The sequence below is a fragment of the Gadus chalcogrammus genome, unplaced genomic scaffold (assembly GCF_026213295.1).
Source record: "Gadus chalcogrammus isolate NIFS_2021 unplaced genomic scaffold, NIFS_Gcha_1.0 GACHA115, whole genome shotgun sequence".
NCBI classification, from domain to species: Eukaryota; Metazoa; Chordata; class Actinopteri; order Gadiformes; family Gadidae; genus Gadus; species Gadus chalcogrammus.
In genome coordinates this window covers 57,958-71,215 of record NW_026613550.1, presented here as the reverse complement: position 1 = coordinate 71,215, position 13,258 = coordinate 57,958, and the positions used below count along the sequence as shown (strand labels likewise).

At 45.3% G+C, this 13,258-nt stretch overlaps 2 non-coding genes across 2 annotated transcripts; both read left to right on the top strand.

The window, feature by feature from the left end:
- The first annotated feature begins 586 nt into the window (after positions 1-586).
- On the top strand, positions 587-776 carry LOC130378910 (U2 spliceosomal RNA). The gene has a single exon (XR_008894998.1). It is a non-coding gene; the product is annotated as a U2 spliceosomal RNA (small nuclear RNA).
- Positions 777-1,711: 935 nt separating this feature from the next.
- LOC130378913 (U1 spliceosomal RNA) lies at positions 1,712-1,876 on the top strand. The gene has a single exon (XR_008895001.1). It is a non-coding gene; the product is annotated as a U1 spliceosomal RNA (small nuclear RNA).
- Positions 1,877-13,258: the final 11,382 nt, after the last annotated feature.

Genomic DNA, 13,258 nt, shown 5'->3' with positions numbered 1-13,258 from the left:
GATAACAGAAGTTGTACATTTAATTTATTATTTAATTAATTTAATTAACAAACCTCTTCCGTAGCCCGACGAACATTGGAAACAATATTCACTGCAACAGTTATTTCCTTCCATATAGCATTCTTTTGCTGGCCTTTATGCCAGCTTTTAGGCTGCCAAATAAAACAGACGGTTCGCATCCACCAGTGACCCGAGCGTCTCCATTTGGGTCTCGGAAAAATTCCTCTATTTTACCGTTGGACGTTTCTCCATGTCGTAAAGTGGGGGCGAGACTTCTGAAGACGTGCTTTTATATGGGCGTGTCACGTTCATTACGATCGATCTCAGCCGCCTTATTTATCAAACGCAAGATCCTTCGTACGCTGGGATTGGTGTGACTACGAAGGTTTCGTAAATCCACGTGGGTCCTATCGTAAGATGAATCATGCGTTCAGATTGCGCTCATTTCTACGTCGTTTGATAAATGAGGGCCACAAACACGCACACAGATTGCTTGGTCTTTTTTTTGTTTCGTCGTTGTCTGTTAAACCGCCAAGTGGAGCGACGTGTCTGGGAAGCTAGCCTCTTGGTCTGAGCATGTGTGTGCATCGCTTCTCGGCCTTTGGCTAAGATCAAGTGTAGTATCTGTTCTTATCAGTTTAATATCTGATACGTCCCCTACCCGGGGACCATATATTAAATTGATTTTTCGAACTGGGAGATGGAAAAGGGGCTTGCTCCGTCCACTCCACGCATCGACCTGGTATTGCAGTAACTCCAGGACCGGTGCACCCCTCTCTCACTGTGAAAAACAAAACTAAACTCCTCCTGAGAGTACACCCGTCCGCCTGTAGACAATAAAGTGTCATTTACAATTCACAAACGCACTGTTTACAATTACTCCAACGATATTCTGTTGTAGTGATGTTATGGTTTGCGTCGAGGCATCGGGGCGTGTGTCGAGTACCTCGGCTCCTCCCCCAGCGAAGCTCCGTATCACATAGGCGAAATGACGTGGCGCGTGACGTTCGAGGCTTCATCTCGGGCTGTTCCGCGATATGGGTTCACAATTGGCACATTTCTACAAAAAGAAGACCCTACCCAGTTCCAAGATCACTTTTATGGCTATGTAATTAATCACACTCGTTCTCAGACATCATGCAGTTCTATTATTACAATTATTAGTAGGCTACTGTAGTTATAAGACAATCTATTTTGCCCGGGATGACTTAAACCTTTGTCAAATGATTTGTTCTCTACCATGAGCTCGGGAGATATTTATGAACGGCACACTCACACGTATCACTGAAATGACTTTAATTCTTAAACGTTTTGATGTTGTACGAAGCAAACATCACATCATCACAGGAAACTCTTTCTTTCATCATAATTTCATTCCTTGTCCCTAGCGTACTCATTTGAAGCTTCGAGGTCGAACCACTTTGATGGTTCACCTGGCTGCGAGGCTTTGACGTTTCATGAGGCATCATCTCGCCACCACTATTCTGTTGTTTAAGAAAGAAAAAAGGATTCTTTCTGTGGCGTGTCGATAACTCGGACCTCCAGGTTTCCTTTCGTTATGCTTCCATCACGCTGATTTCAGATTCGCCTGTCATCGTGTGACCGGTGGTCTACAGTGTTTATTAAAGTCTAGACATCTCCGAATGCTTTGCAACCGTTCTCCTGGGAACACGCGTGGGCATCGTTCAGCCCACCTGAACGTGTACAACTCATACTTACCTGGCAAGGGAGATACCATGATCAAGAAGGTGGTTCACCCATAGCGAGGCTCAGCCATTGCACTGAGGCTGTTGCTGACCCGTGCGAATTCCCCAAATGTGGGAATCTCGATTGCATAATTTCTGGTAGTGGGGGACTGCGTTCGCGCTCTCCCCTGATCATGTTGTTCTAAAGAAATAATAGCTATGAATGATACCACCCTGAGCACGCCCGATCTCGTCTGATCTCGGAGGCTAAGCAGGGTCCGGCCTGGTTAGTACTTGGATGGGTGACCGCCTGGGAATGGCTCATGACCCCCCAAAGTCCCTATCCCTCAACACTGGGATCGATCCAAAAGGATCGAGGATCAAAACGGACGGCTCCATCTGGTGGCCACTGGTGGGTGGTTTTATTTTCAGAAATGTCATGTGCAAGGCCTAGATTATCAAAATCCACTAGTCTGCTGGATGTTTTGTTTATTATTTTCATACTTTGAGTGGATGTAGCTGATGAGATTCATACAATCAAGTGGAAAAGTGTTAAATTGTTACATTTTTGGGCTGAATTAAGAAAAATAATAAGAGCCATTCACAGAACTCATTGTTTTGACCACACAGGGAGTGCAGCCATCACAGTGGGGGTGTATTCACACCTCTGGTTGCGGGAGTGAAGACACAAGGACTTCTAATTTCTTTGGTGTGTTTTTTCTTTCCAATACCCCACCCCTTCTGAAACCCAAGCACACTGAGACTCCAAAATACTTTTACAACTTTTATTTTTCAACCAGAATGTGTTTCATTGAAAAGGCAATCCATATAAACACAAATAAACAAGATCATTTTAGTTAAAAGCTCGCCCACCACGACTAGGTACAGATCTACAGGCGAGAACACGAGAGCATGAGACGAGAGACAAACATGTACTACCATTTGCAAACATTTAGTTAAACATGGAGCTGACAGACATACACACATCACAAGGACAGGCACATATAAATAACATTAATAATAATAAAAAACACTCAACAATTAAAGAACACACACACACACACACACACACACACACACACACACACACACACACACACACACACACACACACACACACACACACACACACACACACACACACACACACACACTTGTACTTAAGATACAAATCAACAATTGGCTTGTACAGGCTAAAGTGCAATAATGAACATGATTATCCATAGACTCGGGTGACCAATCAACAAATAAAGGCTCAAGCTGTTCCTCCCTTTTGTGTTTTCTTGAGCAAACTTTTGTTAAAACTGAAGCAGACAAATACATACAAACATCACAAAGACATGAAGCTGACAAAGACAAACAACATGCATGACAAAAACACAGATTATCTGAACATGAACAACCACTAAAGGGTATGTAAACTGATTGTGTTAGATTGGAACTGATTATGGTTTAAAAGATTGGCCTCGATATTGAACATAGAGCAGAATGGATACTACAAAGTTAATTTTAACAGCAATATAAATAATAATAAATAAAAAGCGAACAAAAGAACTTCAAGTAAATCTGCAAAGTGCCTTTTTTTTTAACGATATAAATAAATAGATAGTGCTTAATGAAGCACTTTAAAAAACACACACAAAGACAAAGACAAACACACACAAACAAGCCTCTTTCTCTCTCTTACAGATGGCACAGGAACAGTGGCATCACAGAGGTAAGTTATTCACACACACACACACACACACACACACCACACACACACACACACACACACACACACACACACACACACACACACACACACCACACACACACACACACACACACACACACACACACACACACACGCATTTCCAGGTATTTACACAGTCCTCCTGTCCAACTCTGCATCCACGACACTCTTAAAGCGTTCAAAGTTGTCATACACCACATTGTAAAAGCCAGGGGTAGTGGACTTCCTAGTGGATGGACAGTAGGAAAACATTTTCTGCATGCTTCCAGCCACTTTGTCCTTGAAAGGGTTGTACCTCTTCCACTGTCCACCACAGTTTGGCATGTGGCAAGCCCCACATGGCCTTGAGGACTTGTTAGGCATGAATGTCTTCACTGTTGGTGCAGGAGGGACAAGGCTCTGGCTGCAGGATGGCCCACGAAACAGGACGGAGGGGGCCTGTGGCTGTGCGGGGAGGACCAGCAGTATGGGTGCTGCCGACACAGGGGGTGGGCCGTAGGTCAACGCAGCAGGTGGCCTCGGCTGGAGGTGGGTGGGCGCAGGAGGCCTCGGCAGAATGGGGGTGAGCGCAGCAGGCTTCAGCCGGGTGGAGGACGACAAACCCAGTGGGCTGAACGGGCCGGTTCGCTGGAGTCACAGGCTCATCAACAAATAATCTGGAAATATAAAATACACATGTGATCAGTATTGATATGACGTGTGTGCTATTTGCTTTCCACAGCCAACAGGTGAAACAAAGTGCTTATGACAACTTAGCTCCGCTTCTCACCACGTCTCTTTCCAGCCTGGTGATGGATGTGCCGGTACTGGACCTGAGGCCGGTCTGGCGGAGCAGTCGCTCCTTCTGCCACTTCAGCAGCTCGTTCTGCTCTCCCTGCTGGCAGTACTGGAACAGCAGCCACACCAGCCAGCCGACATCATTCTCCACAAGCCACCTGAAGGTCTGACCGGCGTGCTTCCCGAACGTGATGACCAGCTGACCTTTCCAAAGGTCTCTGCTGTCTTGAGATCCAGCCATTTAGGGTCAACAACAGTGCTGCTGCGGGCCTCTGCCACAGACCTTGCTGCCTCTGTACAGTACAGCCTGGCCTCTCCTAGCCGGTACAAAATGATGTTGGGGTACTGGTGTAGCTGTTGATGGCTGACCAGCGATGGTTTAGTGGCCAAGCTCTTCCCGCAGACATCACAGGTAAAGGTCTCCCTGGCGTCTGCATGGATCTTCAGATGACTCGCCAGGTTGGACTTTTCACCGAATGTCTTGTCGCACACGGTGCACTGATGTGTAGGCATGTTCCATCTGGTACTGTAAAACATGAATAAATGAGTAAAACTAAAAGCAGATCATTTAGATTGACAATATGTAGCCCTTTATTATACAGAAATCTGCTGTTGGTGTATTAGCCTAGGACAACAAGCTCGCCAGATTGTCAAGAGATTAACACGGTCGCCAAATTGCTTCATGTTACAATTACTCTCGCATCAGCTGTTGTCTCAACAGTCACATTTACCCATATTAACACATATCCACATCAAATTGACCAAGAAAACGTTGATTGTCGCCGAAAAGCAACAAGTTTGCAGGTATGCGACGTAGCCCTTACTATTGTAAACAGTGTCGTTAGCCGCGCCTAGCTATCGTCACAAAACACACATTAATCAGCTTATTATTTCAACAACCCTTGGGTGAATATAGTAATGCCATACACCGTTGGAAAGCTTAGATTGCCACGATTAAAACGAGACTTCCCACGGGTAATATGGTTGCTCACCGACAAAACGGCGATAGGTTGACTAAAGTCTACCCAGCAGCTAAAAACGTAACCTCTACGTCTTCCCTTTATACACAACGACCACGTTATGACACGGTCGAAATCTTTTCTCTTTCTACAAAATCGAAACAGCTTAATACAAACCGTAAAAAAAAAGTCTAATTATTAACTAGCAAACGATGCAGGGGATAAAATGTACCTGAGTGAATCCTCCGTTGACTGCTTCACCGGGGAATACCACGTGCTGTAAGCTATTTTCTTTTTCAACTCGAGCTCATTGGCTGCAATAGAGTTCCGGGTGTTATAGATATATATTTATTTGTCATTGGACAGAAGTACAACGAAATTCAGTGCACTCACGTACTGGTCTAATTTAAAAAGGTAACATAATAAATAATAAATAAAGAAAGAAAATACATTCAACATTTCGTTCACTCACTGCTTCACCTGTAGTCTCATATAAGCCTCCACTGCTCCAAACTCTATTTGTGAAACATGCAGACGGAATAGTGAGACTGCCAGCAGGCAGCAGCAAAGAGATGTAGCGACCTCGGTTTATTTCTCCAGCTTTCACAGACACACAGGCCGTTTCCTCAATTCGTAGCACGCGTACTACGGACTCGATGACTTGCTAGCACGTACTTGGCAAGTCTGTACTTCAAGCACATACTTGCGAGCACGCGAGTACGTACCTGCAATTGGAACAGCAGCGGACTCGATGACGTCACCACCTCTGCTCGTCCGTTAACTGTGCTACGGCCTCATTTAGGCATATACTACTGAACAATATAAACAAATGATGTAAAACAAAATCCCAGCCTCTTTCATTTTCAAATAGAATGTAAATATTCTGAATGAATAACAATTGAAAAGATATGAGTGTCCTGTCATGTGTATAAGCTATACACACACACACACACGACCTTACATATATATATTGATATATTATTATTATTATTATATTAGGCCTATATATTATATATTATATAAATATATATATAAGTTAAGAGTAACTTAAGCTACAGTTGTAACTTGTGCGTCTTCTCCATATTGTCCGCCCTCGTACTGCTGCGAGTGCGAACTGCATCCTGGGATTTATAGCGGGAGCAAGCACACACGAGCCACCTCCGATGCATGCTCGGTGAAACGGCGAGATCGAGCACGCATCCAGAACACTTCCGGGTTTTACGACAGTACTCGCTTGATGCGTGCTTCGAATTGGAACAGTGCTCGGGCAACGACTGATGACGTTTCACGAGTCCACGAGCACACGAGCACGCACAAGTACGCGAATTGAGAAACGGCTACAAACACGCACACAGATTGCTTGGTCTTTTTTTTGTTTCGTCGTTGTCTGTTAAACCGCCAAGTGGAGCGACGTGTCTGGGAAGCTAGCCTCTTGGTCTGAGCATGTGTGTGCATCGCTTCTCTGCCTTTTGGCTAAGACAGTGATCCCCTCCGTTATCTGTTTATATATTGCCTATTTAGTGGCAATTATATAGCAGGTTAGGAGGATATTGCACCATCTTTTTGGTAAAGTGGGGTACCAGTTGCTGATACCGTTTACCAAGAAGACCATTGTCTAGTTCGTTTAAACGATAAGGTAAGTGGATTTTATTGTTGCCTATATTACTTTGTTTACTCACTGTTTTATTGCTTTTAACCTCTTAAATTTTTAAGAGTGTGGTGTCTCCATCATGTCGGTTAACCCTTCCGGCATGAGGAGGCACCACAGTGTACGTTTAAAATTTAAGTCGATTAATGGAATTTTAATTCAGATGTCCCGGCTTGATTTTTCAAGGAAGCACATCCAAGGAATCCTGAAGTTTACCGGAAACGACTTGAATTGTATTGTTACTCTGCCCTTTAACAAAGGATTCGATGTTAGCTTCGCAGCCGCAACAACCCTCAAAGAATTTTGGACACGCTACGACACGGTAAAAGACCAGTTCTCAGCATTTGAAGTGGAGAGACTAAATGACGATTCCATTAAAACCGTAATCGTCAGGATGTTCAATGAAACTGTAAATGCTGATGATATTTGTATATGGCTGGCAACAGTGGCATCACAGAGGTAAGTTATTCACACACACACACACACACACACACACACACACACACACACACACACACACACACACACACACACACACACACACACACACACACACACACACACACACACACACACACACAGTCCTCCTTTCCAACTCTGCATCCACGACACTCTTAAAGAGTTCAAAGTTGTCATACACCACATTGTCGAAGCCAGGGGTAGTGGACTTCCTAGTGGATGGACAGTAGGAAAACATTTTCTGCATGCTTCCAGCCACTTTGTCCTTGAAAGGGTTGTACCTCTTCCACTGTCCACCACAGTTTGGCATGTGGCAAGCCCCACATGGCCTTGAGGACTTGTTAGGCATGAATGCCTTCACTGTTGGTGCAGGAGGGACAAAGCTCTGGCTGCAGGATGTCCCACGAAACAGGACGGAGGGGGCCTGTGGCTGTGCGGGGAAGACCTGCAGTATGGGTGCTGCCGACACAGGGGGTGGGCCGTAGGTCAACGCAGCGGGTGGCCTCGGCTGGAGGTGGGTGGGCGCAGAAGGCCTCGGCAGAATGGGGGTGAGCGCAGCAGGCTTCGGCCGGGTGGAGGACGACAACCCAGTGGGCTGAACGGGTCGGTTCGCGGGAGTCACAGGCTGTGGCTCAGCAACAAATAATCTGGAAACATAAAATACACATGTGATCAGTATTGATATGACGTGTGTGCTATTTGCTTTCCACAGCCAACAGGTGAAACAAAGTGCTTATGACAACTTACCTCCGCTTCTCACCACGTCTCTTTCCAGCCTCGTGATGGATGAGCCGGTACTGGACCTGAGGCCGGTCTGGCGGAGGGAGGGATGTTGGCAGCGCAGGAGCCTCCGGGAACGGTGCGTCCGACAGCACTTTCAGGTGAGGAGTCACCTTGTGGCCGAAGGAGCAGTCGCTCCTTCTGCCACTTCAGCAGCTCGTTCTGCTCTCCCTGCTGGCAGTACTGGAACAGCAGCCACACCAGCCAGCCGACATCATTCTCCACAAGCCACCTGAAGGTCTGACCGGCGTACTACCCGAACGTGAGGACCAGCTGACCTTTCCACAGCTCAGCCCCCGACCTCTTGGCAGCCGCCTCTGCTGTCTTGAGATCCAGCCATTTAGGGTCAACAACAGTGCTGCTGCGGGCCTCTGCCACAGACCTTGCTGCCTCTGTACAGTACAGCCTGGCCTCTCCTTGCCGGTACAAAATGATGTTGGGGTACTGGTGTAGCTGTTGATGGCTGACCAGCGATGGTTTAGTGGCCAAGCTCTTCCCGCAGACATCACAGGTAAAGGTCTCCCTGGCGATGGCATGGATCTTCAGATGACTCGCCAGGTTGGACTTTTCACTGAATGTCTTGTCGCACACGGTGCACTGATGTGTAGGCTCCTCCATGTTCCATCTGGTACAGTAAAACATGAATAAATGAGTACAACAAGCAGATCATTTAGATTGACAATATGTAGCCCTTTATTATACAGAAATGTGCTGTTGGTGTATTAGCCTAGGGGACAACACGCTCGCCAGATTGTTATCTATGTTGTTAGAAATCAGCTACTGTTTACCAGGTATGCAGCGCATCCCATGCAACAAGAGATTAACACGGTCGCCAAATTGCTTTATGTTACACTTACTCTCGCATCAGCTGTTGTCTAAACAGTCACATTTACCCAATCAACACATATCCACATCAAATTGTCCAAGAAAACGTTGATTGTCGCCGAAAAGCAACAAGTTTGCAGGTATGCGACGTATGCCCTTACTCATTGTAAACAGTGTCGTTAGCCGCGCCTAGCTATCGTTCACAAAACACACATTAATCAGCTTATTATTTCAACGACCCCTGGGTACATATAGTCATGCCATACACCGTTGGAAAGCTTAGATTACCACGATTAAAAGGAGACCACCCACGAGTAATATGGTTGCTCGCAGACAAAACGGCGATAGGTTGACTGAAGTCTACCCAGCAGCTAAAAACGTAACCTCTACGTCTTCCCTTTATACACAACGACCGTGTTATGACACGGTGGAAATCTTTTCTCTTTCTACAAAATCGAAACAGCTTAATACAAACATTAACAAAAAGGTCTAATTGTCAACTAGCAAACGGTGAAGGGGATACAATTTACCTGAGTGAAACCACGTGCTGTAAGCTATTTTCTTTTTCAACTCGAGCTCATTGGCTGCAATGGCTGCAATAGAGTTCCGGGTGTTGACGTTGTTGGGGCGGGGAAAATCGTGGGCACCACCATTTTGGCAGTATTCGGCAGACTGGCGCTCTTGTGGTGGAGCAGACATGGTCGATAACTGTTGTGCACCAGGTTGCACAAATAAACGAGGCAAAAATAAATGTACGTCGTTCTACCGCATTCCTAAAGATGCGGAGAGGCGAGCTAAGTGGATCAGCGCCATTAAAAGAGCCAGGAGCAAGCAAAAAAAGACTGAAAAATGGGACCCCCCGGCTGTTGGATTCCGCTTGTGCAGCGATCACTTCATATCAGGTAAGTTACAGAATACAAAGCTTGGCAGCTTAGCTTCATTATTTAATAGGCTATAATTGTGGTCAGGCGCGTATCAGACGCGGGGGATGAGTACGATGCATCCCCCTCACTTCTATTGGAAGGCCATTCCATCCCCTCCACTTTTGTTCGTCAAATCCTCACAAAAATCAGCTTTTCTAATAAAAATAGTAAACGTTCGCCTGTTGTATGCAATTTAAAATGGTTGCTATGATTGCATCCCTCTGTATCAAATTATCACTCTGTAAGTCCCAGCGCTACAATTGACGTTACGTAGACTAAACAGCTCGCGCAGCCTGCAGAAAGCGCTGGCAGCGGTGCTCCCGAGACCCGACTGCCTGAGAGCTCAGCGCGGTGACCGCGGTCATTCAAGCAGTTTCTCACAGATTGCTGTGCCTAACTGTTCGTGCTGCATACTGACTTGACGCCTTCAATGAAAAGGTAGAATTGAATCACTGTTTTAGATCAGCATCATTCACTGCCTGTAATGAAGGCAACATTTTCAGGCATATTAAAGGTTGGGTACGGAATTCGCTTTTTTGGCCATTTTTGCAAAATTACTTGAAATCCTTATCATAACCCGCTTACAGCCACTGGGTCAGAAGTACTGACATGAAAATTAAACTTGTCAATCATCTGTGGAACGGGCAGGGCTCGAAAAACTCCAGCCAATCATTTGGATTGCCACCTCGTTGCATTGGACAGTAAGTACGTCAATCAAACGGTCGTACTGCACTCCCCCTCCCCCGCGCGCGACCCCTTCGTGCAGTACTCGTGACCCCAGAGCAAGCTCCTGTTTGTATCCTGCGCTATACTGGAACTAGTTAATCCACATTTGGACCTAGTAGTAGAAGACAATTTCCATGGCAGACAAGACGCCACCATCCCCACCACCACCACCACCACCACCAGCAAAGAGAAGGAAAACTCTTTTTCAGAGAGTAATTGATAATAAATACGCTGAAAGAGAAAAACTGAAATCAAGAATAATCCTAGGCGCTGCTTTTGAACGTTGGCGGCAACTGAAGGACGAGAAGGGTCTAAAAACCGATGCTTGTGTGGCGGTTTACCTAGTTTCAAAGTTTATACCGTTTATACTCGGTAATACCGGTGTTGAGACGAGTGTATTACTCGGTGTGAAAATGTCCACACCGCGGCAACCCTAGTGAAAACCAGGACTTCCAATACAATTATATGAAACAAACATACATTTTCTAAAAAGAGTAATGATTTATGTGACCGTTTAATGTTTATAACATCTGGTGCAACCATAGCCGCGAGAACGTATTCTCAGCAGGGGGTGCTGGAAAAAAAAACCCGGCCTGCACTAGACTCGCAACTCGTCACATCGATAAAAAAAGATATATAGCAGCGCAGCTCAATTACACCAGTGCATGCGCGCACAGTTGAACATCGATCGTTGTGTTCACTTCCTTCACACCATGGTTCACATCCAGCTGCTCACAGAACAAGTTTAGCGCACCACCGCTACCCTCACACTTTTTCATATAACCTTTTTTCAGCACTAGGACATATGAGCATTAAATAAATGCTGCGTCTCAACATGCCTTGGACAGCAGCGAGGATGACTCGCTTTGCCACGGGCCGAAACAGTTCGGAGCGACCACGGCCAGAGAGCGAACACAGCGGGGCAGAGGAGTGTCAGGAAGTCTTTGGTGTACACATCAGTACGGCCTATTTGCACTACTGTTTAGTGGCAATGCAGTGTTTTATTCTATGCCTTTTTATTTTCGTATATTATTTCAATTAATACAATTTATTTATTCATGAAATCAAGATCTGGTCTTCAAATCTTTTTTCCAAATATAGGTCGTATTACAATGGGGTTTGTGTTTATATTCGGACCAATACGGTACAGCGGACGCTCACATGACGTTAAGCATTTACTGGTGCATAATGTGACGCTTCAGAACCTAAAATCCCGTTTCTCCCCGTTGATACGACAACACATAACCGGCGTTTTCAGAAATCTCCACTTTGGCCGAAGTTTTTAGAAATCATCGTTTTCTGTGATAAGACAGGGCCTCGGACAGGGGGTGTTGCAGCACCCCCAAAACCCCTACTTCCCGCGGTACTGGGTGCAATTTACAGCTGAATGTAGTGGCATGTTGTTAAACGAAAACCTACGCTAGCCTGGCTCGCTCTCGCGCATCTCTGTTCGCGCTCGTGCATGATTGCGCGTCCAGGTACTTGGAATGGGTGGAGTCAGAGTCAGCGTTGAAGGAGAGGGGGTAGGACCATTTGAGTTGTGTATTTTCAAAATCTGCTGGCGTTTCGCAAATCGCGTACCCAACCTTTAAGCGATTAAAGCGATTAAGCGATTAATTATTTATCATTAATAGATGCAAGGTTCATGGCTCTCTATTCAAGAGCTAGTTACCTCCTAGCATAAGATCCCATTCATTCTTCCGACGGGAACTAAGCCTACTTTAGTTTTAAAACTGTTTTATTTTTTCGTGCAATATAGCCAATGATGCCGAAAACTAAAAGAAAAAGACAGGGGACTATAGACGGCTTTTTCAAGAGAAAACAAGTAAGTTGACTTCTCTCCCTCTGCAGACACTGACGTGCTTGCAAGTTGCAAGCTATAGGCTATCTGTTTCGAGTGCTACCGCGGTTGGGATGCACAGGTTTGACTAGGGCTACAGGTAGCCTTTACGGAGAGTAGAGATCCTCGTGCGATTCGTCATTTTCAAACCTTGAGAAAACGCACTTCAATCTACAAGGTGTATCACTGAAAATATACACAAAGTATGTGTCACAGCAATCAACTTAGGCCTACTGGTTTAATGAATGTGAATGAATGCTGTGATACACGAAAATCCGGAGAATTGTGCGATTCGCTTTCTCAGCACACTTGAACGTGAAATGTCCTCAACAGTGTGTGTCAAGGGTTCATCTTGTTTTCTTAGAACATTAGAAGCATGCAAGTGCGTTCCATTCGATCAGACACGTTTTATTTTCAGTTAGGCTACTGTATAATCAGTAATACCACACCATAAACACATAAGCCCAACATTATACATAGATCATAGATAGGTCTCAGCATGAAATGGAGAACATTTGAAGTTGAACTTGACCACTGGTTTGACAGCCTGCACTCTGTGTGTCACTACATAATAACATCACTACATACAAGTAACAAACGCTCTAGCCAAATGTCATTAGAGCTACAGTTATTGAACATTCATGCAACAGCCTCAAGTGGCTTTACAAATGTGTTTTGTCTCTGCTCATTATGACAAACTAATTGTTCTGCAATCATTTTCCTGTCCAACAGATCCAGCTTGTGCTTTTGAACATAACACACGGTTACACTGTTGAGACATGTTTGTGTCATTGTACTTCGCATCCATGTTTTCAGCCTTCAGAGGCTGCTGAAGCTCCTTTCAGCTTTATCACACAGTGTGTGTGTGTGTGTGTGTGTGTGTGTGTGTGTGTGTGTGTGT